At 41.0% G+C, this 22,389-nt stretch overlaps 1 long non-coding RNA gene across 1 annotated transcript in view; it reads right to left on the bottom strand.

Moving 5' to 3' along the window:
- Nucleotides 1-764: 764 nt before the first annotated feature.
- LOC140684582 (uncharacterized) overlaps nt 765-22,389 on the bottom strand; it is a 100,001-nt gene continuing 78,376 nt past the window's right edge. Inside the window, exons 2-3 of the long non-coding RNA XR_012057024.1 lie at nt 3,373-3,438; nt 765-894 (exon numbers count right to left, since the gene is read on the bottom strand). This is a non-coding gene — a long non-coding RNA (uncharacterized lncRNA). The remainder of the gene's footprint in view (nt 895-3,372; nt 3,439-22,389) is intronic.

Genomic DNA, 22,389 nt, shown 5'->3' with positions numbered 1-22,389 from the left:
AGTGCAGCTGGGAACGCTCATTACAAACAGCCTGTGTCATAATGGTGGTGTGGAAAAACTCGTCAGTACCTCTACTACCTTTCAAGAACTCGTTCCTTCCTTCCTTCCTCTTGGTACGCTCTTGCAATCTGCTGCTAGAAGGCCTTGTGCCTCCTGCTTTGTGTTTGTTCTCCTACTTCTGGCCCTTGGTTCTTCCACCAGCTGCTTTCAAACAACCTTTTTTGCCAATCTAGTACACACTAGACATCTAATTTTAGAGAAGAAATAGTCCCAGGTGTTTTTCTGACTTGCACTGTAATGCATTTTTATTAAACAGCAGCTTGATTTTTAATCTTCCAAAAGTGATGTAGCACTTGGAAGAGCAGTCTCATTTGGGCCTCCTTTACCTGCTGTTTCACATTTCTGTGATGAGAATTACAAGTAAAATCACATTTGAAAGTCTTTTTCACATTTCAAAGTCTTTATTCAAAGTCTGAAGGTAATATGAAGGAGTCACCCTCTGCATTTTCCTCAAATCTTAGCAGATTCTTGTGCATGTCACAATTCCTGTGCCATACCAGCTATTGCCTGGTTGTTACAGAAATCCCAATAGAGAGTCACTTGGTTGGAGGTAAAGCTGAGCTGTGATATGTGTTGTTTGATCTTATCAAACACAAGTGTGAGGCTAAGATCCAACAAGAGTGACGATTTAATCCGTTAGATACTAAAGCTAAACATTCCAATTTTGTGAGAAGAAAAAAAAAAGACACCATTTTGTATCTGTGTGGGATGTTGTTGGTACTTTTTCTGTCTCCTACCTGAATGCAGGCACCTGAGGATTACATTTTTCTTGACTCCTTTTTCTCGGCTGAGTTTACAGCATCTATGCTGAGCTCTTATGGCATGGTCTAAAACCTGCACAAAAAGATTAAATATTTTCAGAAAAGTTCTTTTTAACTTTAATGCCTGTGGTATCTTTTCACAAAGAATTTTCTGTGATTTAGCAGCATGACTACTGTATAACATGCTATAACTAGCATGAACTACCTAGCTTTGTAGAGAGATGTAATGAAAAGTAAAGACAAAATGGCATAGTCTTGCGAAAAAGAAAACAGAATACACAAGAAGACTGAGAAAACTTTGTTTCTTCTCCATATTATCAGCTGGTTTAATAAGAAACATAACTTCTCTAAAACCTCAGCCTTGGATAGAATCACTGCAACCTTACAGAACAAGACACATATTACAGTAGGATGTCTTGAAACACCCTTTTCTTTGTTTATATGTAGTATCCCTGGGAAGAAGGAAAAATGGTTTTCATTTACAAATGAATCATTGATTGTCTGAGCAACAGTTAAAAAAATAAATCATAGCAAAAAGAAAGAAAAAGGCACAGTGGATATTTTGATGACTAGTCAAACAGCATAGAGCAGTCTCTCTTGCCAGGTGTACATCATTCTAATGCCACTCTGTTGTTCCCCAAAGGATTGGTGTGGTTTGTAGCTGTACACAAATACTGGGGAGTGGCAGACTCTCTTACAAATACAGCCCCTCTCACCTCTTTGTTCTTGGTATTTGCCAGCCATGATCAGCAGAGTATAACGAGCCCTTTCAATACCTGCATTTTTCTCTTCCATTTTAGGGTCATCTTTTTAAGCCTTCTTTTGGTTTTGCTGTCATGTGATGCTAATTCTATTATAAATCAAAATGTTGACAGGCGTCTGCTTCCTCTGTAGGTTTGGAGCTTGTGGGTGAATAACATGTCTCATGTCTGTGTGCCACATTTAGCTGTGTGCTTTGCTGGAACAGTCTGTTCCAACACACCAGTTTTTTTCTCATAGAAGTCACCTTTCTGCCCATATGAAATGCAAGCTGCTTGCTATTTCATATTTTGCTCCTTTATAATGAGTTAATTCTTTTCCTACACTGTCTTCCTCCTACTGTCCCACTGTAGAATTCTTTAAGCATGAAATGGATTTCTTCAAGCCAAGTATTGTGCTTAATTGCTGCTGTGTATTTAGGGTAACTATAGTGCTCTAGTGGCCAAGAGGCCCTGTAGAAGACCATGGAGACCAAGGAGATGGCCATGGTTCCCAGGAAACTGAGAGACATTGAATTTGCATCCTATGTTTTGATGCCAAACTCTGGAAGGAGAGACAGGCATTTCTTAATGTCTCTGTTTTCTTGCAAGCAAGAGCTGCAGTTGCCATAGATATGTTTTGAGATCTTGAATGGAAGGGGAAGAGGTTGAGAATGCATGTGCCATGGTGCAGCCCATGCACTTAGACCACAGTCTCTTCAGGAGCTGCAACCAAGTAGACCCAAACTCAGCAATGTGAAGTACAAACTCATCTACTGAATGGTCAGAAGGAACCTGGACAAACAGCAAAGAAGGACTGGTTGAATGTGATTTGTGTGTGCTAACCAGCAGTGAGTGCTGCTCAACAATCAAGAGTCTGTGGACCTGCTGCTCAGCAGCAACACACAAGACTACTCCTGTATGAGTCCTGTGTTGGGAGCAGACTCCAGTCCTTGAACCACACCCACCATGGAGCAGAGAGCAGAGTTCTGTGGAAAGAAACAGCATATCTGAATTTCCTCTCCCTATTCATTGTTCCGTTCAAGGGAACACAACTTTTTTTCCTGGAAAGGGAACCATGTTAAAACTATTTGGTGATATAAGAAAAGTGCCATTGCTGCAGCATCACCTGATGCCCCTACCCTGCCAACTCTCTGTGCCCTGCTTGGCTGTGCAGTGGTGACACTGGGGCTGGGGTCATCCTGCAGCCATAACTGCAGCCACAGCTGGGGCAGCATCTCCAGCATCACCACCACCACATCCCAAAGGCAGGGATCCCTGGATCTGGGGAGGCTGAGGATCCTGACAGCTTGGGTACTGAGGAGCCACAGAGAGTCCCAGGACCAAGCAATTTGGGGGTGTTAAGGACCCCACTATCTGGGGCATCCACCCCACCTCTGGGGACTCAACGTGTGTCTGCTTATAGACAAACAATATTGCAGAGAAAAAAAATAATCTTAGTATTTATCTGAGTGCCACATACAGTATATATTTAAACTGTCTCACTGTATTCAGTAACAGGGTTTGCCAGCAAATGGACAGTCTTCTGTGTGAAATAGTTCAGTTCTAACAATTATGGAGCTGTCAGATTTCCACCAGATAAATAGTAATTTAATTAAGTGAGGATATATGTCCCATACTATTTAATACATAATAAAATTCGTTTAATGAATATGTGAGCTAAGATTAAAGCTGCTAATTTAATCACTGACAGCAGAGCCTCTCTATGTGGAAAACAATGATTTTGCATTGACATATTAATGGTTGCTTCTTTTTCCATGCAGTTATTTTACATGCAAAGATCCAAAACCCACCGTTTTCCTGGAGGCAGGAATAAAACTGCAAAAGCTGTAGAGGAAGCTGTGCAGGGAGCTGTGGTTCTGACAGAAAAAAAAAAAAAAAAAGTAATTTTGGAGAGGAGCAGAATCTGAGTTTTTACTGGAAAAATCAGTCAGATGGAAAACTCTTGATCAGTCATCCCAGTTGCCTCAGCTGGTTGTGAACATCTTATTTCCCAATATCCATTACCAGTTCCAGGTGTCTGTGGAGAACTGTGCCTTCTTGTTGGCCAGTCCTGCACTCCCAGCACACTGATTCCCCCAAAACAGATTGTATGATTTTGTATGATTGCTGCATCTCCTGCATGTTAAATTAATATTGTGTGTACTGGTGTCAGGAGACAGAAAGAATAAATAGCCTCTAAGCAGACAGAAAGCTATATTTAGGTCTAGGCTGAGTATGCCCTCTGCCTGCCAAATGCAAAAAATCCAAACCCTCTTCATTTCCTGCTAGAGACTTACATACAGTTTTTTCCTCGTGTTTTAAACCTTTCAAACATGGTTAAAGCCTTGTGTCAGGCAGCTGCTCTGTGACAGCCCCAAGAGCACATGCTGTGACTTCCATCAGGGCCATGGGGCACAAACATGGGCTCTCCCTGTGCCTGCTCAGCCTTCCCTGGGGCTTCTCCTCAGCCCAGCCATGGGCCAGAACTCCACTGGAGTCCCTGCACCAGTGCTCCCATAGCTCAGCTCAGCACAGCCATGGCTCTGCCAAGCCCAGTTCCATCCCCAAGGCCTGCCCAGCCATTCTGGGACTCTGGCTGATCCTGGTTTCCTGCACCAAGCCTGAACCTGACCTCCACCCATGGGGGTACATCCTGGCTGGCCTTGTCCTATCCCCATTCCCAGGAAGTTTCTGGAGTTGCTCCCAGGCTTCCCTGGTCCTTGGCTGGGGTCTCCCTGGGAACACCCACTGCCTCTGTCATTCACAGTGCCCTGACATATGTGGTGTCAACCTTCCAAACACCACCACGGAAAGACCCCTTTCACCATTAGCTGAGAAAGATTCATCCAGAAAGGACTTGGGCAGAAGTGTACATAAAGGACTTCTGTGGTTCCTGCTTTATGATTTTTCACCAGGAGCACAGGAGCCCCATTAAAGAGGCACTGTGTCTCTGGGAAGCAGCCTCTGTCATGGTGGAATACAGAGATTCCTGAGTTAGATTTAAATTAAATGCAGTGGATATCACAGAGGAATCCAGCTGTGAGACTCAGCATGGGCTACATTTATTCTGTTCTCTGCACTCCGCTGTACTCTGATTCAGAGGTTTGACAAATGGTCTACAGGTCTGAATATTTCAGAAACAGCCTGGCATTACTCCCAGGTTCAAATAGGAAGTAAAGACTGCCAAAAGACATTGGGAAAAGAAAAAGAGCTCCTTGTCACCAGCACTTCAAGGACTTTGTCCTTTCAAGAGGAGATTCTGAGCTCCTGATGAGAGCAGACTTTCAGAAACTGCATTCTAGTTTTACAATTGTATAGCCAGGCTGGATCTTTTGTTCCCAGAACTTCTGAAGTTGCTAAAAAAATTAGTTATTGAAAACCTCTTTTTTCCTTCCCTTTTGCCAAGATTGATTCCCTCAGTAATCCTGAGCCTGTACATATTGCTCTATCAGGAGGGAAACTTCAATTTATCATGAAATGGAGAATCAAAGCATACCCCTTTGTGAGGAAGACAGTTGAAGAGATAGGAGAGCAATTTCCTCTTCTAGATATTGCTTCCTTCCCTGTGCAGACTTTGTGTAGATATGAGTGGAAAACCATCTAATCCATAAGCCCAAACTGCTTGGAAACACATTGTAGCATGAAAATCAGGTTGCTCAGGTCCCATTTAATGCCCAGCACAAAGTAATGCTTTGTAAGCCACTGTTTCAGAAAAGGATGGTTTATTTTAAATGTTTCAGTACATGACTATGCCTCACTGTGCCATCTGTTTTTTGAATGCAGCAGGTTCTGTTGTGTAGGTACATATATATATGGTGTATATGTAAATGAGAGCAGCTAAGGGTGACTATCTACCTGCCTCCACTTCTCATTTCTATGAACTAGACAGATACCTGTATCATTGCTTAACCTCAAGCTAAGATTGGTGGTATTAGAAGCTTTCTATACAATTCACTGGAGAGGTAGTGAGGACTTTTTCCACAACCAAATGCTTATTTCCAGTATCCAGCAGAATACAAGTCTCCTGGCTGGACTGCAAATTCAAAACTGACTATGAATGACCAAGGGAATGATACAATTTCTTTAGCCAGCCAGGTAAGACACAGACTTTGATCTTGGAATGTAGTAAAAAAGCTGCTTTGATTTAATTGTCACTTAAATGGGTATAAATCAGGAATAGCTCATGTAAATCTTACATCTGTACTTCACCTTCTGGTAAATCTCATAGGCTCAATGGTGATATGATCTAATTTAAAATGCCTTTGAGTATTTTTTCAGAATGAGTTTTACTCTGGAACACTTTTCTATTTGAAATGAGAAATTAGGTTTAAAAAAGGTATTTTACAAGGAAAAGTCAAGGCAAGAAATCTCAGCATAAAGGTCTGGTTAGACACGTGGCAGTGTTTAATCCTTGCTGTTCCTAATCCTTCAGGCCAGGCTGGCAACACTGGGAGCTTTTCAGCTCTTGCTCCTGGACATACTGACTGCTAAGAGGACAGAGCAGTCCCAGTCTCCTCATTTTGTGTTGGCTTAATAGGAGCAGTGTAAAGGACAAGATGCAGCATATGTTAAAAGTATATGCCTGTGGGCTCCATATGTCATGCAGCTGGGAGGCTGCTGCCTTACAGAAGTAATAACTAATATGGCCAAGAAACAACCATTATAATCAGGCATATGGGCAGCCAAGTGAGTAATAGTGCCAGGAGGAATGCCTAAGTACAGCAGTTGTGAAATACTGATTAAGAAGTCCTAAAGTGGCTGCTTTCCTCTGACAAGTCATTCCTGCTGAAGCAAGCATGTTTCCAGGCTAATAGTTTCTAAGTGCACTTTCAGACTTAGAAATTTTCGATGTCTTTAGCTGAAGCTGGTTTGTTCTTCCTGTCTGTATATGCAATGCCTTCTATCAACCCATCATTTCAGCTTATCATCACTCTCCTGGGAATCTTGAGTTCCTCAACAGAACTGACTGGAAACTCCTTATGCATCATTTTCCTGGACAATTCAGTCAAACTCTAATAAGATAAGCTTTCTTATGGTAAAGAGAACACTAAATGTATCAGCTGCTTTTCTTCTTGTTGACTTCTTTTCTTCGCCTCATCCTTATTGTATGTGAAAGGTGAGGATGAAATCTGCCTGTGTCCGATACAGGCTGCTGTTAAAAATAGACATGTCTCCAGTAAGATGTCTTGGGGGATGAGGTATTGCTGGCAACCTGATCAAACCTATCACTTTGCAATTTTTACTTTCCTACTTCCCCCCCACCCCATTATGTGAATACATTGTTGCTCAGAGGTTTTGTTACTTATTTTAAATAAACTCTTCCTACAGTAGTACCAGAAAAGAAGCAAGCTGTTCTGCAGGGGTCAACAATTAATATTATATATTCTATTATGTTAGAGCTTTATCCCAATGTAATTGGATCATTGTGAGAAAAGTCATGTTAATAATATTTAAGATAAAACTGAAAACACACCTTAATAACATTCCTGTTCTGGAAAACCTTGTCTGCTTCAAAACAGCCTTAGGATCTTGACAGTATCTCATTCAGTCAGCAGTATTCATAATATTGCTGTGGGCTCCTGAGAGTTACTCCGCTGCACTATTATTGGTGCTAGTTCTGCCTGCAGTCTGCTCAGCCCCTCACTACCAAAAGTGTTTGTCAGACTCATTTGGTGGTGTATGTGGCCTTTTGAGGTCTCCAGTTAAAAGAAGCGTTAAAGCTACAAGACATTCTTAGCTGTTGACCGCTATAAGACATTTTACTAATCAAAAGAAGCAAGTTCAGAGTATGATTGTTATTGCTGCTCTTGTTCTTTTTTAAACTTCCTTATAGTAATTGTGCCAAATGTCACTCTTTGAAGAATGAAGGAGCTGATCAAGTTAAATTCCAAGATTGCTTTGTCATCATAAAAGGGTAAGGAGTGACTGCAAATACTCTATATAGAAAACAAATGGAGGACCTAAGTTTTTTCCCCTGTTTTTCCTTGAGTGGATTAAATCCCAATTTGTGGTGGCAGGTATGAGAGAAGGACAAGAATCCCAGGGAACCATCCAGGGGGAAATGTATGCCAACACCTAAAAGTGAAATAATTGAGAGTTGGTTCCTCCTTGCACACTTAAGGCTGGAAGTTAGTGACAATTAGTGACAAAAGTCATTTTTTCCTCCAGCAGAACAATGTCCTGCTTTGCTTTACTTTACTGGCAATTTCCTGTTGGTGTTTGTCAAGTGTCTCTTCTGGAGCATGAATGACCCTACAGCAGAGAGCTGCTTGTATCTTCTACTCTGTGCAGTAAAAGCAGTTTGGCTTCACTTTTGAGGCTTTAGAGTAGAGCTTTACAAGTTTTAAAGAAATGTATATATGTTGGTGTGTATGTCATACACACATAGCTTTGTATCTACATATCAGGGCAAACTCATAGTTTATTAATGTTCTTGTGGCTGTAAATACTGATGATATAGGAAAATGCAATATGACCTTTTAAAAATAATGTATTAGTATGTGGTAAAGTACAGGCTCCCATTGTAACTCAGTTGCTATTTGCTAATTAACACAATTAACTTTCCCAGACACAAATGGGAATTATTGAGGTTTAACTGGTTTTTTTTTATTTTTGGTTGTTTAAAAATTTCCATAGCTAATCTCTTTTTTATAAGTATCAGATGTTCTTCAAGGTTAGCTTGTGTAATGCAGTGCTGAGAGCAACTGAATTTTTTCAGGTGCTGGTGACTCCAAATCTCCTGCACATCTGCAGTGTGCACCTACTGCTCTGGAGCAGAGGTATATGCAATTGCTTGGCTTTCACTGACAGGTATATAGGAAATCAGTTGTGGTATTTGATGTAATTGGCTTAGTTTCATTTGAGGGGGAGGGGGCGGTTACAGCGGTGATCTGAGTTTAGACAACGTGATCAAGCTGAAATGCAATATTGGACAGAATTGACAAATATGCTTACTCAGAGATCCAGCTGTTAATTCTAAAAACTTCTCTGCTGGATGTGGATACCACTGCTGGGAGCACAATGAAAAGTTTGCTATAGGAATTGTACTATCCTTAGTCAACATCTTTTTGTAACTACCTGATGAGCTTGAACTTGCCCTGTTGCTGTGTGAGCTCATGAGCAGATTTGCTGTGTAGCAGTGAGTCTTTTTTTTGATGTCAAAACATTACAGTGCATTTAGAGTTGCCGCTGGCTAAGCCATTTTAAGTGAGAGAGAGAGAGTTTGGATGAGATTTACAGTAAAGGCCCTTCATTTGTGGGTCACTGAAGGATGGAAAGCCTCACCCTGCCTGCCTGTGTGAACTTGGCTGTTAACCTACCTAGTAGCAGGACCTGGGGTTCCCTGCAAGGTGAGCTCTTGGATGCACACGGTGCCCATCAACAAGGGGTAATTGTATACCTGACAGAATGATCTCAAAGAGCTGTGATATGTGATAGAGATGAAAGATGGAGAGAGGGCAAATGGAGACACAACTGTAAGAGGGTGATGACCAAGTTTCTTTTGAGTAAAGATCTTGTGATGATATGAGGCTCCCAAAGGGAATGGTGCCTGAAGAGGTAATCAAGCATTACCTCTTCAGGAACAGATTTCCATTCATATCCCAGCATCTGGCTCTGTTAATGGAACCTCTTTGTATGGAACAGCTTCTTCTGGAGGGCAGGATATGTCACGCTGGTGTCAGTCTTCATACCAAGCATGGTGCATGAAAAAAGCCAGTTTATGCTAGCAAAGCAAAGAGTTTAGTTCTGCTTACTGAAGAAGAACACAAAAATGAGAAAACTCAAGTACATCTGGCAGTTATCCCTTGGATTAGAGGATCTGAAGCATCTCTCAGCTTCATAAACCTCAAGAGAAAAATTCACCAAGATGGTATTTTTCAGTAGATCTCCATTCACTTCTCACTGTTATTTGGGACAGAGGAATGGTGTCTTTTTTTTTTTTTTTTTTTGAGTACCAATCAAGCTTTAAAATCTCTTTCACTGAGAACAGTTAAAAAACAAGGGGCCCCTAAGATAAAAATACAATTAGAAACTCTGTGGCCATTGGAGGACACATCTGTGTTCTGCATGTTCTGCAAATAATGAAGCTGATAAGGAAGATACAGCCAGGCCCTCTATCAAGCTGTTACCTTTTACATAAAGGTGAAGACCACACACTTTAATGTCTGGGAGTTTTGGACAGGCTCCTAAAAAGCCATAAGACATCAGTTGCAGTTATCACTGGAATTCTTGCAGTTTGCACAAGTAAAACCACAGGGTTTAAGTTTACACTAAAATCATGCAAGTATTCTGTATTTTCTTCTCAAGGATAATACTTTTCACTGTCTTATCATGAAAATCTCCTGTGCTTGATGGAAGCAAGAAGGCTAAATTGGTTGCAGAGATCTATTTTTCTAACAGTTCTTCTTCCCTGTAAACCGTGGGGCATGCCAATATCACCTTAAAAACATAAAATATGAATATGTGCTTGTAGATTTTATGCATTGCTCACACATCTTATGCTAGAACTAACAGGTCTTAGTCAGCTATTTAATGTTATGTGACCCTTTGCTCTTGCATTCCAATGTCACCAGCGTCACACTGTGAAACATTAACTTGCCAATCATTTTGAAATGCACAACCTGACTTCGTTAACTTTTTGTAAGGACACTTGATGTTAAAATATGACATTAGCTTGTTCTGTGCCTGACGTGGTGATGCACTTCATGCTTTATTGCTCTTAATGCTGTATTAGCAGATATAATTTATCCTTTCATAGCAATAATAAAATCATTATATATTTATTTGGCTCTTGGGTCTAAGGTACAGGTATACTTTGATGTTTATTATAGAAGATAACAAAACATTTTGGTGGGGCATGAAATCCTTTGGTGCATTAAATTTTAGATTTCATATTTTCCATTTTGTACTGCATTAGTATACAACTCTAAACTTCATATAAAGTGTTAGCAAGTTCTCTTCACAGTTTTGTTAGACAAAACGATCCTTTTCCAGCCCAAGAACCAAGGACACCGTTACGGCTTCAGGACCAAAAAGTATAAACAACAGGGAATTGAGGAGAGCAATCTGGGAGGATGGGACTTTGTAACCTGAATATGTAATTGGACAATTAACCTCAATATGTAAATAGATCAATACTTATAAAAGTCTGAAAACTCATGACCTGGTGTCTGTCTTGGGTCCATCTTGGGTGTAGCCACAGCCAGGCTCTTGTTCTGCCCAAGGTGTATCCTTTAAAGGCCTTTTAATAAATACCTACTTTATTCCTTTAACTCTGTCTAACCTCTGTTCCAGATAGACTCTTTAGGCATCACTTAATTGCTTTCTGTTAACAGACGTCCATTAGCCATTACTGCTGAAAATGATGAAAATACCAAGAATGCTTCCATATTCCCAGTGAGACTGAAACTGGGCAGCTCCCCATGTTTCTTGCTAATATTCAGGAGAGGTTTCCTCTCCAAGAGTCCTATTTTCTGGAATAATTGGTCTCAGCTGTCCAGTTTGGCCTCTTAATGATTTAAAATATTTTATGATTTAATAAAATAAAAGAATAAAATAGGCTTGATACCAATTTCAGCCTCAGGCTTTCTTTTCTCTCACTCTGCACCAGTAGTGAAGATGATTGCTTTTCTAGTAGTAGCATTCTTCCTAGGTGTCTTTTCTATGGACTGCTGTAGAGTTCATCACTGTGCTCTGTGTTCCTCTTATTTGTCTAGGGGCTTTGGGTTTTTGTGGGGTTTTGTTTTGTCTTCCTTATGGTTTATGTAAGAACTAAGCTCTAGGCGAAAGATATATAAACAAAACCAGAAATTATATCTTCTCTCTCAAAGTAATTTCTTTTAATATTTTTTGGTGCTGAAGAAATCCCAAGCAAACTCCTCATTTGGTCAGTTTAAGAGAAGGAAGAGGTCAAGAAGAGATGTCAGATGGAGAGAGCCTTTCCAAAATCCTTTAGACCAAACTTTAAGGAATACTCAGTGTAGACAAGAACAATATTTCTGAGTAGATGCAGCTCTTTGATCTTTCCTGGGATATCCCCTGTGACAAGAGTTTGTGAGACATTACTCTGCTGTTAGTTGTCAAAACTGGATCTGAACAATGAAATGGAGAAAGAAAAGATCTCATTATTTTTGTGCTCATCTTCACCTCAACTCTTGTGCTCTGGCTGAGCTGGGTCACCAGTGAAACTTCTGTCCTTTGTCTGGAGATGGGCAATGCATTGACTCTGAAAATCACATCAGGGACAATTATCCATACAATGAACTCCCACAGTAAAGTGCTGGATGACAAGGTTAACTTAAAGGTCACACAGCTATGTACAGACACCTGAGCTGGGTTTGGTTATGGTGCCTGACTCATATGGCTCTGCAATGCAGTGCATGGGTATTTCCTCACTCTAGATACATCAGAACTCCAAATCAGGCAGAAATTAGGCACATTATCACTGTTGAGTACTGGTGAAACTGCTGCAGGAATTCTGTATCTACTCCTGGTAGATTTGTTTTTAGCTCACAAGGAGTACAGACCTTGAAAAATATAAAATCTCTTTTATCTCTCTGTCCTGGGCAACCAGCTACCTCCTGATTTTTTATGTACAGGATTCCCTTACCTCCTATCTTCTTGAAAGTGTCCAGTTGAAGCATGACAGGGGACTGTGTCAAGAAGGATCTTGCTTTGAAAGCATTAGATAAATCAGATTCAAATCACATTGATACCTTTATATCAAACCTAGCTTTCTCTTCCCTTGGCCTCTTCCTCAAAGAGAAATGGCCTGAATAAGAATTCACAGTGCTTTGCTCAATCTGTAAGAATAATGTGCAGTCCTGTTTCTTTTCAGTGTAGTTGTAAGCCATATCTCAGGACTGGAATACCAGTTTCATTGCCTGTACACACTAGGAGGTAATTGACTGCAGCACAAAACAACAGAATTTTTTATGCATCTTATTCTGTGATTGTTGCTTTTGCCTCCTAGTATTTAATGATGGAAAAACCTTTTTTTCTCTTATGCATATGCTATAATGCTTGCAGGGGACTCCTTTGTGAAATAGCATCAAACTTCCAATGAAGGAGTACATTTGTATGTGTTATGGATTCTGCTGGAAATAAGCACATTTTCTGGAAGTCTTTCTCCAGGTAAGACACTAGAATGTCATACCTGCTCTCTTTGTTCTCCATTTCCCAAATGCATCCTGACACAGCAGTGGGCAGAGTGACCTGGGCTAATCAGGAACCAGTTGCCCACCTCTGCTACAGGTTTGGCTCTTCAGGGGAGCTCAGGGGTGGCCGTTCACAGCAGGGCACCGTGTCACAAGAGCTCATTGCCAGTTTTGAGCAGGTTGACAGCTACCTTGCTGACAAACCAAAACTCAGAGTGTCATTTCAGATACAAATCCTGCTTAGAAAAATAATTCTCAGCAAATTGATTTCACAAAGTGCCCAAGATTGAGACAGTAGAAATAATTTCTATGACTCCCGTTGCCAATGGGAATCAAGGCTTCTGGAGAGCTCTGAACTGATCCAGATACAGAGCTGGAGAGATGAATGCTGCTGGCAGCTGGGCAGGGAGCCAGTGTGCTGTTCTCTTCCAGACTTTCATGGCTGCACAGAGCATAGCATCTCCCTCTACCATTTAGTAAATTTATGACATCACCAGCTGTTACCAGGGAAACACAGAAACTACAGATTTGGATTTTGGCAGCTAGGTATAAAGAGAAAATATCTTGCTCTTTTGAGGGTCTAAAAGGGAAGCTGAAACAAATTTCAGAACAACTTTGAATTGGAACAAAATTGAGGTAGATCAGTAATCCCAAACCAATTTACCCGCTGAAGTGACAGTGTGGTCCCTATTATGGTCCTCACAGAAAACAAACATAGGGGATCAAGTGCAGGACTTGCAGCTTCGTGCAGCTTAAACATATCATTCAGACATAAGACCACTGTCATTGACTTAAAACTTCAGTTCTGAACAGTGGATTTAATCAGTTACTTTTAGGGATGTGATATCCTCTCACCAATGATTTTTCAGAAAGTGCTGATTGCTGCCTCTTGAGAAAGAATTTGCTGGTGTTTCACATCAAAGAAAGAATGTAGTGTTGAGCTTTGATGAAATGGTGAGCAAATACCATTACTGTTCTGATGAAGTATGTGCTTTTTATAGCTTTTAAAAATGTGGGGTTTGTGAGGACTGATGTTTTCAGACATGCATTTTATGACTTTTAGGTGCTTGAGATTTTTGAAGTTATGGAAACCATATTTTTGTCTTTTAGTAGCATTAGCTGACATTTTATTTATGTTGTACATTAAAATAAAACCCCTGCTTTTAAAATGGATTATTATTTGAGTATTGAGTAGTTGAGACCCAGCCAATATGAGCTCTTGTGCAGGTATGTTTGATTTCATTCACACTGCACAAGAGGTATGGGTGTGCTGTGTACTTGAGCTACACAGAAACAAGTGCATCTTTGCAGCAGATGGAAAAAACTTGAGTGGGGACTCCAGCTGAACTCAAGTATGGAATTGTAAGAGCTGCTTTGCCTCTGTTAATACCTGCAAGGCTGTGGACTGTATGACTGGAGATCCCAGGTCAGAAAGGTAGAGGTTGTTATGCTCACCAGATGTGCAGGAAGATCTGAGACAATCTGTATGGAGTGCTAAAGACCTGTGGACTCACTGTATTTGGCAAAATTATGTAGGGAAAAATCCCTCTAATGCTAATCTGGTGTTAAATATATCCATGATGAAGGTTCTTATGCGGACACTGGGCACATTTCTAGTACTGTTTCACAACTCTTGTCATAAACAGCACAGGAACACGTTTAATCTGATTTGTGTCTCCATGTCAAAACCCAGGCAAGATCCGGTTGCCAAACAGGGAATCTCTTTCCTGTTTTGTTGGTGGACTTGAGTCCTAGAATTTCTATGTCACAAGAGCAGTTTGCATACAGTCTGGATCTTGTTATCTGCAACATGGTTCAATGTTCCCTGTTGTGCCTTGTTTCAGTGGGATAATGACAAGGAAACTGCTGAGACATGGATGGATTGCCAGGGACGTGTCATGAGAAAGCTGTCCTCTGCCCACATGCTGTGATGCTGGATCACATTCCAAAGCAGGGATGCACACAGAGATCATTTGTGTTTTAAAGAACTTAGCTATCTATGCAAGTTCCTTTTTTATCCTTTATAGTGAGTCACTTGGAAAGCCTCCTTTTTTGGTCCTCTTTAGTTCGGCTGCTGGTTCCTTTTGCTTGTATGCCCAGTCACACCCCTGAGACTTGTGACGGGGCCTGCAACAGCTTGTGACTGCGGCTGCTGTCATGGTTTATCTCTCTGGAGTGGTGGAAATATTCTTCTGTTTTCTTAAGGACATCAAGGATGTTTCTGACCAGGAAGGAATTTAATTCTTGGGAGAATTAATGGACAACCAGGATGGAGTTCCACCTGCAGACTTTCTGGTTGCAGATTTGAACTGAAATTCCCATGAGGAGAACATTTTGTGTGGACATTTCATGTTGTTTGCAGCCTTTGCCATGGTTATAGGACTCAGTGCACTCCTGTTGTCTGCACATACGTCTCCAGTTCCACTTTCCAAATGCTGTGTCCACTGGAGCTACTCTTAAATACCCTCAAGGGATCAGTAGGAAGTGCACAGTCCACACAGGCATTTGGGAAAACACATCAATATGACAAGACTGCAGTGATCAGACCAGTATATGATACTTATTATTTTATATACACTGGCTCTTGTAATTGTAAATTACTACAGGGCACTTTCATTTTTTTTGCTGATGTCCTCCCTCTATGTGGTGCAGTGGAACAGGAGGGGCAGTTTTATAGGACATACAGGGACAGACAGAAAAGGAGCCTCAACTGGATGGGAACCCTGTCCTCTGAAGAAGTTGTGAAGATCCAGGAAGTAAATAATTCTGGTAACTGCATTGATGTGAGTTTGTAACACAAATGGATGAGCACAATTATCTCCATTCCTTCTGGATAGCACTGTGTTGGGAAAGGTGATAAAGAAAATTTCTGCTGTGCTGGTTATGTTTATGATAGATTAAAACCCCCCTAAAGATGACACCCTCTTGTTGTCTTTCATGACCTTCTGAGGTATCTTAAGTCTTGGTTGCTGACTAAGGTAGCAGCACAGAGAATCAAGCTTTTAAAGGCCCTATTTCATAAATCTAATAACAACATAAAGAGAAGCTGAGGCATATACTTCTTTTATAGTGTATCATTAAAGGAACTGATATCATATTTTCCCTGTAAAATAGCTCCCAAAAAGTATCTGGGCTGACTTTCAGGCACCAGTAGGATGACCATTGGGAAGCAAACCTTCCAGCTTCCTTCTTTAGAAAGAAAAGGACACTGCCTGAGAGACACTTTTCAAAGTATGCCTCATTAGCAGCTGTGTGCTGAGGGTTTTGGTGCCCTGCAGCTAAGAATACTTGGAAGTGTCATGTAGAAAAGAGACTCAAGTCAGTCCTGAGTTGCTAAGTTCCTCTAAAGGGATTTTGCTAAAAAAGGAGAGGAATTTATCACCTATTAGAACATAGTTTGGCTGTACTTTGCAAGCAATTTAATAAAGTATTTCTCTATGAGTACTGGCAGTTTTTGAAATGAAAGAAGTAGGGCTGCTTCATGCACTGAAAAATTTTTGCTATTGACTTCACTGGAGCCATGGCTCTTCACCAGATCCTTATCCTAAAGGGCTAAAGTGCCCTTAAAAGAGCAACTGCAAATTTATAAATCATAATTGGAGTTCTCAGCTGACATGACAACCAGCACCACTCCTGCTTAGGATATCACCCTGCAAACCTGTTACCCTCTGTCTATAGCACTCACTCGGGAGATTGCTTTGTCCCCAATTATTTTTGCTGGAATTTTTGTTTATAATAAAGATAATCTCATTTCAGTGAAGTGTTTAAAGTCAAATTATACTCCTGAGTACATAGTGTTTCAGTGCTTGGGCTTCAAACACTCTGGAACAGACTGATTTGTTTAATAGCTGCAGTTCTGACTGGAATGTTTTTAAATTGTGTAAACATTCCCACTAGCTTTACGGGTTACTAATTTTTTTTTTTTTTTTTTTTTTTTTTTTTTTAATGTGGGCACAAATTTAACTTGACAGTGTACCTTCCAAGTCTTCATTAAATAAGGCCAACTTGCTATTGATAGAGGAGTATCTCTGGAATAGCATTATGATGCCTTGCAATAGAAGACTTTTCATTAACTCTGACTAGAAAAAGAAACCCAACTTAACATATATTTGTGAGTTTTTACTGTGTCTTAATGTCTGTGAGACCCCTGCTGGTGGAAAGGGGAAGAGATGGGAACGAAAACAAAGATAATTGAAAAAGGAATTTATTTTCAGAGTATGTTGTGTTCGCCAGTCACCGTTACCATGCAGCCACCAAAGACCCGACTGCTTTGAAACTTCTCACAGGTTGCAGTTTTTTGGTGCTTTCCTCATATAATTGTGTTTTACCACTCTTCAAGTGTGTCAGTGCTACTTTAAAAGATCAGTATAGAAATCTTTGGCTACAGCATCTGTTTTCAGTTTTCCTTAATTTGGTGTCAGCCAAGATCAAGCTCATACTGTCCAGATGATTAAAAGGGACAGAGTTAAACCTGCTGCATTTTAGGGATTTAAAGCCTTCCTTTTCCTCCTGTAAATTTTGACCTTTTCAAAATGAGCTTCCCCCTCCTCCCCCAAGAAAGTGGAACATAAAATAAATGTTTGCTACTTTTCCAGAGGAGCTGCTTTTGTGTAGCTGCTTTTCACTGACACAAAAATTATTCCAAAATAATTTGTCATTATTTACAAAAATGACATTGTATGTTACTGTAACAATAACAGCTAACTTGGCCTTTGAGACTTACATACTTTCTCAAGAAATTTCAGCCTAATAGGCAAAACACTGATGCTGATGACCTTGGGAAAATACAACCTCAAGAAAGCAGTGGATATTTGTGATTATTTTGAAATGTCCTGGCTGGAACAGGTTCTCATTGAGGCAATTTATGTTGTGTCACACCCCACGGAGGGGTTCTCTTGCTTGCCTTGTCTTCAGCCTGGGTCCTGAAGAGGTAAAGAAGGAGTAGGGACAGCCTTTGTCCCCTCTGCTGAGGAGTTCCCTGGGGAAGGAAAATGTGCTATGGGTAAAAAAATCTGTGTAACTGCTGTCCGATTGTCTGCCTGGTGATGGGACTAAGCAGAGTTGGGGTGGGTACCAATCCATGCCATATAGGCTTGTTTCCTCTTCCCTGGTAGCGTGACTGACTCTTGGGAAAGTCACTTAGTGGGATCATTGAAAAGGCTTGATGATCTGCTGAACTCTTCCTTGTCTAGTTTCCTTTGTCTAGGTTGCCTCAAATTATAACTGAGCTTTATTATTTTTATACACACACAACTTCTAAATCCCACACAGATGACACTTTTTGTGCTGAAAATGCATTACACACTTCTCAGACCTTGCAGCTGGTTGAGCACCAATGAAGGAAATAAATTTGGTAACTGAGCTGGGAAAGAAAGGTGCTTGGAGATGCAGTTTCTAATGCTTTCTTGTAGATATTCCCATCAGACCATACAAAGAACTCTTCCTGTCCATATTAAGAAAGAAACAGGAGAATATAAAATGTTTAAAAAGTCTTTTAAAATTAAAACCTTTGGGAGTTTTATTAAATTTACTGTGAGAAAAATGTGCAGTTCACTTACAGCTATTGACCTGAGGTTTATACAGTCTTGCCAAGTCCTGGAGTGAATATAGCTTTAATGTTGGAGCATTTGTTCAGTGCATTTTTTTAGGCTGAAGCAATCAGAAAATACATACCTAGATTCCACATATATACTAAAAAGGAAAGGTTTGGATTGCAAGTAATGAATATGGTTTGTTTAAAACTTGCAGTTCTCTTAAGAGAAAATTTTCAATCAGTCCCATGAAAATTCAGGAGTTTTCAAGGACTTTGTGGGACGATGATGAAGAACAGCACTTGCAAGTCTGTATTTTGATTGACATACCCTAACATGTAGGTGATATATGGGTCATTTCGGCCTCACTCATGCTGGATGCTCTGTTTCACAGACTCACATGCTGCATTCTGCTTAAGACACACTAAGAAGCCTCAGCAGAGCTATGATTCCTCGTCATGTACGTCCTTATTTGTAAGGGCAGCGCACACCCGCTTGTCCACTGCTTTTCCCCAGCTATTGCAGTGAACACGACTACAACTGCAGACAGAGGGCGATATTCCCAAAGCATTCTTCTTATGACTTTTTATTTTTCTTTTTCAAGGCAGAAAAAAAAAATAAATAAAAAGACATAAGATGAAAGCTGAGCACTCTGGTTCCAAGATGTGATTTGTGGAACGTTACACAATAGCCTCAAATTGAAACAGAGGATGTATTATTGCATGTAATGAGAGGGGCTGGGAAGGAAAACTATGCAAAGACAGAAAAACATGTCTAGAGTGCTAGGGCTGGAAAAATTCTCCAGGGAGAACATCACAAAAACTGACCTCATGATGGCCTTTAGTACAATTCAGAGTTGTAAAGATATGGCAATTTTTTTTTCTAACTCTGAGGCTCTTTGTGGAACTACTGTAATAGAAATGTCACTGTTTTAAAGCAAAATTAGTTAAAAATGTTTATTAGATGGACATTTAAAATTACTCTTCCTGTGTTTCAGTCTTTCAGGTAATTTTGTCTTTATTTGAGGACACAAAATTTTCATGTAGATTGGGGGTCGTTCTGTGCATTTTGGGCACACCCATTGCAGGTCCTTAACTCTGTCCTGTGCTCACTTCACACCACACAGAGGGACACTACACTGATGACCTAAGCTTGTTCTTTAGGAATGATTTTTTTCTCCTAATAAAACACAATGTCTTCTTTTAAGCACTGTTCTATGAATACATCCTCTATTTAGATGCCTTGTATTTTCAGTGTAATTTTTCCTACTTCAGAACTATACCACCAACAGGAGAAAATATGCATCAGTGCTCATCACCTCTAGTGCTAATTGTATTTGCTGTTATTTGAGAGTAAATAATATGTAGGTGTGTATTTCTGATATATCCCCAGCAGCACTTTCTGTGAGTAATCAAACTGGAAGCAATGCATTTCCCTTTTTGAAGAAAATTTATTTTTTGTCAGCAAGTATGTCAGTAGTTTGTCCATCCTAGTTCCTTTATCTGGGATTGTTTGTCTTGGATGTCTTAAAAAATTCCAGTGATTTTAATCTGTTTTAAATTATCCTCACTAGCTTCAAAGCCATATGAAATACTGTTCCACCCATAAGTGGGTTTGGTCACCATGAACAGGAGAAAATAGTAAGGATCAGGTAACTGAACTGGGCACAAAACTGGAGTGAAGATAAAAGGTAACTATAGAGACAGGGATTTCCCCTGGTAAAGAGGAAATAAATTACCACCATGACTCAATAAATCTGGGCAAAGGTTCTAGTATAGGATCAATTTCTAAGGTTCCTGTCTATAACACTTTTAATTGACAGGCTGGTGGTTTTCAACGTGAGTTCACTTCCAAATGCAAGAGAAATAGCAGTAACAGGGGTGGTATAAAATTGATTCACAGATTGATTCATCCAAGTGAGGTAACTGGACTTAGAAAAAGACTTAATCTCTCTAGGAAAAGTTGTCTCCTGTAGTGTAGCTCCATCAGATGTAGGGACTCTGGCAAGGAGGAGTTTGACCATCCATTTAATTATGATGACAAACTAATCTTGCATTAGGGGATCCAATCTACTTCACTTGTGTCTTCTGAACATTGCAGGAGAAATGCTTGGCTGCCATGGGTTCCATAAAAGCCCTGAACACAGCTTCTGCCCCCTGTGGAAAGTCCCTGCTTGCAGGTGCTGCAGGAATTACAGCTGGGAGGAGCACTGACTGCTACGGGAGGTGTGAGAAGGTGTCCTGAGAGCTCACAACAGGGCCATGAACCTGAGCAGAGACTCCCATGGGGAATGGCAGCTTGAGCAGAAGTGTCTGAAAGAGAGGACTGCCATGTAAATGGAGGACATGAAGCAGCCTTCTTTTTGCCAACCTGAAGGTGAGGCTTAAGGAAAGACCCAACAGGGTTGTTAAGGCAGGCTAAACAAAAGTGGTGAGAATCCCAGTTTTATTGCACCTCATTGCATCCAGGGTGAACCAAGGGATCAGCATTTTGGAGATGAAGTTTTGGCATGCTTGTGGAGATTCCACTTTCTCCCTTAGAGTATTGGCAAAGAGATGAGGTTTGCTGTATCTCTTTCAGTCTGTTGGATCCATTGGAGAACACTTCTGCCAGGAAACCCAGATAAGTAATGGCAGAAGTTGCACCCAATGCTAGACCTTTCTGTTGGGTCAAGAGACAAGATGTGTCTGGCACAGCTGGGAGGGAGGGAGGGATGAAAGGCTTTGTGTCCAGACTGCTCAGTGTTTGGGCCTTTTTGCCAGCCTGCAGTTAGCTCACATTTGTAACTCCTGTGGTGCACAAATGTCTGTAACACCAAACACTTACTGGGTGAGCTTTGCTGGGTACCCAGGGTTGCAGAAGCATCAGTGAATACTCAGAAATACCATTAGGACCCTTCATCACAGCAGTTTCTGGTGACAGAGAACACTGGATTGTTAAGCTTGCTGTGTCTCATTCTGAGTACAGAAAAATTGTGCACGTTTGTGCCTGCCATGCTCAAGTGAGTGCATGCTGCTGCTGTGGAGAGGCTGTGTGTGCCTAGGTGGAGCCCCACACCATCATAAGTACCTCACTTAATACCTGGGCTGTGTTGGTACCCTGAAGAGTGTTGAAATCAATCCCATCAGGATGCAGAGATAGACAAGCAGTACAAAACAAAAAGAATGTTACAAAATCACACCAATTCTTACCGTGCAATTTTTTTTTCTTTTTTTGGGTAGAACTGGCTCAGTGGCACAACTCTTGAACTGTGCAGAAGTGGGTGAGATTTAGATGATCAGATAAAAGGTATCCTTCTCAGTCTTCGAGGCAAAAAAGTCACACAGCTGAATCACTTGCAGGTGAATGCTGGCAGGAACCAGTGAGGAGCAGTAAGTTTTACCACACTCAAAAAACGAAAACAAAGCCCAAACAAATCAAGAAGCTAGAAATACTTGGTGTTGCCAGTGCTCGGCTGCAGTGCCACAGCTGTTTGACACACATTTTGACAAGTTCACTTCTACTGCTGTGCCCCTGATGTGCCCCTATGGGAGACATGCAGCAGAGTGGTGGTGCTGTGTCATTTACTTCTGGGGCACTTGTGTGAGGGAGGGATGGGCACTGTGCAGGCACTGACAAAAGAGACTCAGATGCTGACTTTTAAAAACAGGGATTTTCTGGCTTTTTTACCATTTTGAGGGAAAATGATCAAAAATTTAGTCCTAAAAAAAAAAAAAAAAAAAAAAAAAAAAAAAAAAAAGTTAGGTTGCTGGCCATTGTACCGGAATAACTGATGCAGAGGAAGGAGCCTTTGTAACTTCTGGAGTTCACAGACCCACGCTCACAGCACGGGTCAGGCTGGAAGGGACCACAAAGGCTCATCTGGCCTCAGCTCCAGGCACAGGACTGCACTATCAGGTGTTTGGTGATGTCTTTTACTGCTTTGAGGAATAATAACTGAATGGTCAGTATCAGCTGCGATGGCAAGGGTCCAGCGCTGCCGTGCAAAACCATTTTTGCCGAAGTTCGCGCTCCAGTGCAGACAGCGCAGCCTTCAAACCCTCACTGTCTGTCTTTATGTTCCTTGTCCAAACGAGGGTGAATCTGGTGAGAAGAGGCAGCTTGTCCGGGGAGCACCGGCGGTCCCGCAGAGGGCCGCGGG

This window comes from Taeniopygia guttata, chromosome 7 (assembly GCF_048771995.1).
Source record: "Taeniopygia guttata chromosome 7, bTaeGut7.mat, whole genome shotgun sequence".
NCBI classification, from domain to species: Eukaryota; Metazoa; Chordata; class Aves; order Passeriformes; family Estrildidae; genus Taeniopygia; species Taeniopygia guttata.
Note: the sequence above shows the minus strand (reverse complement) of the source record. Positions and strands in the feature narration are given on the sequence as shown.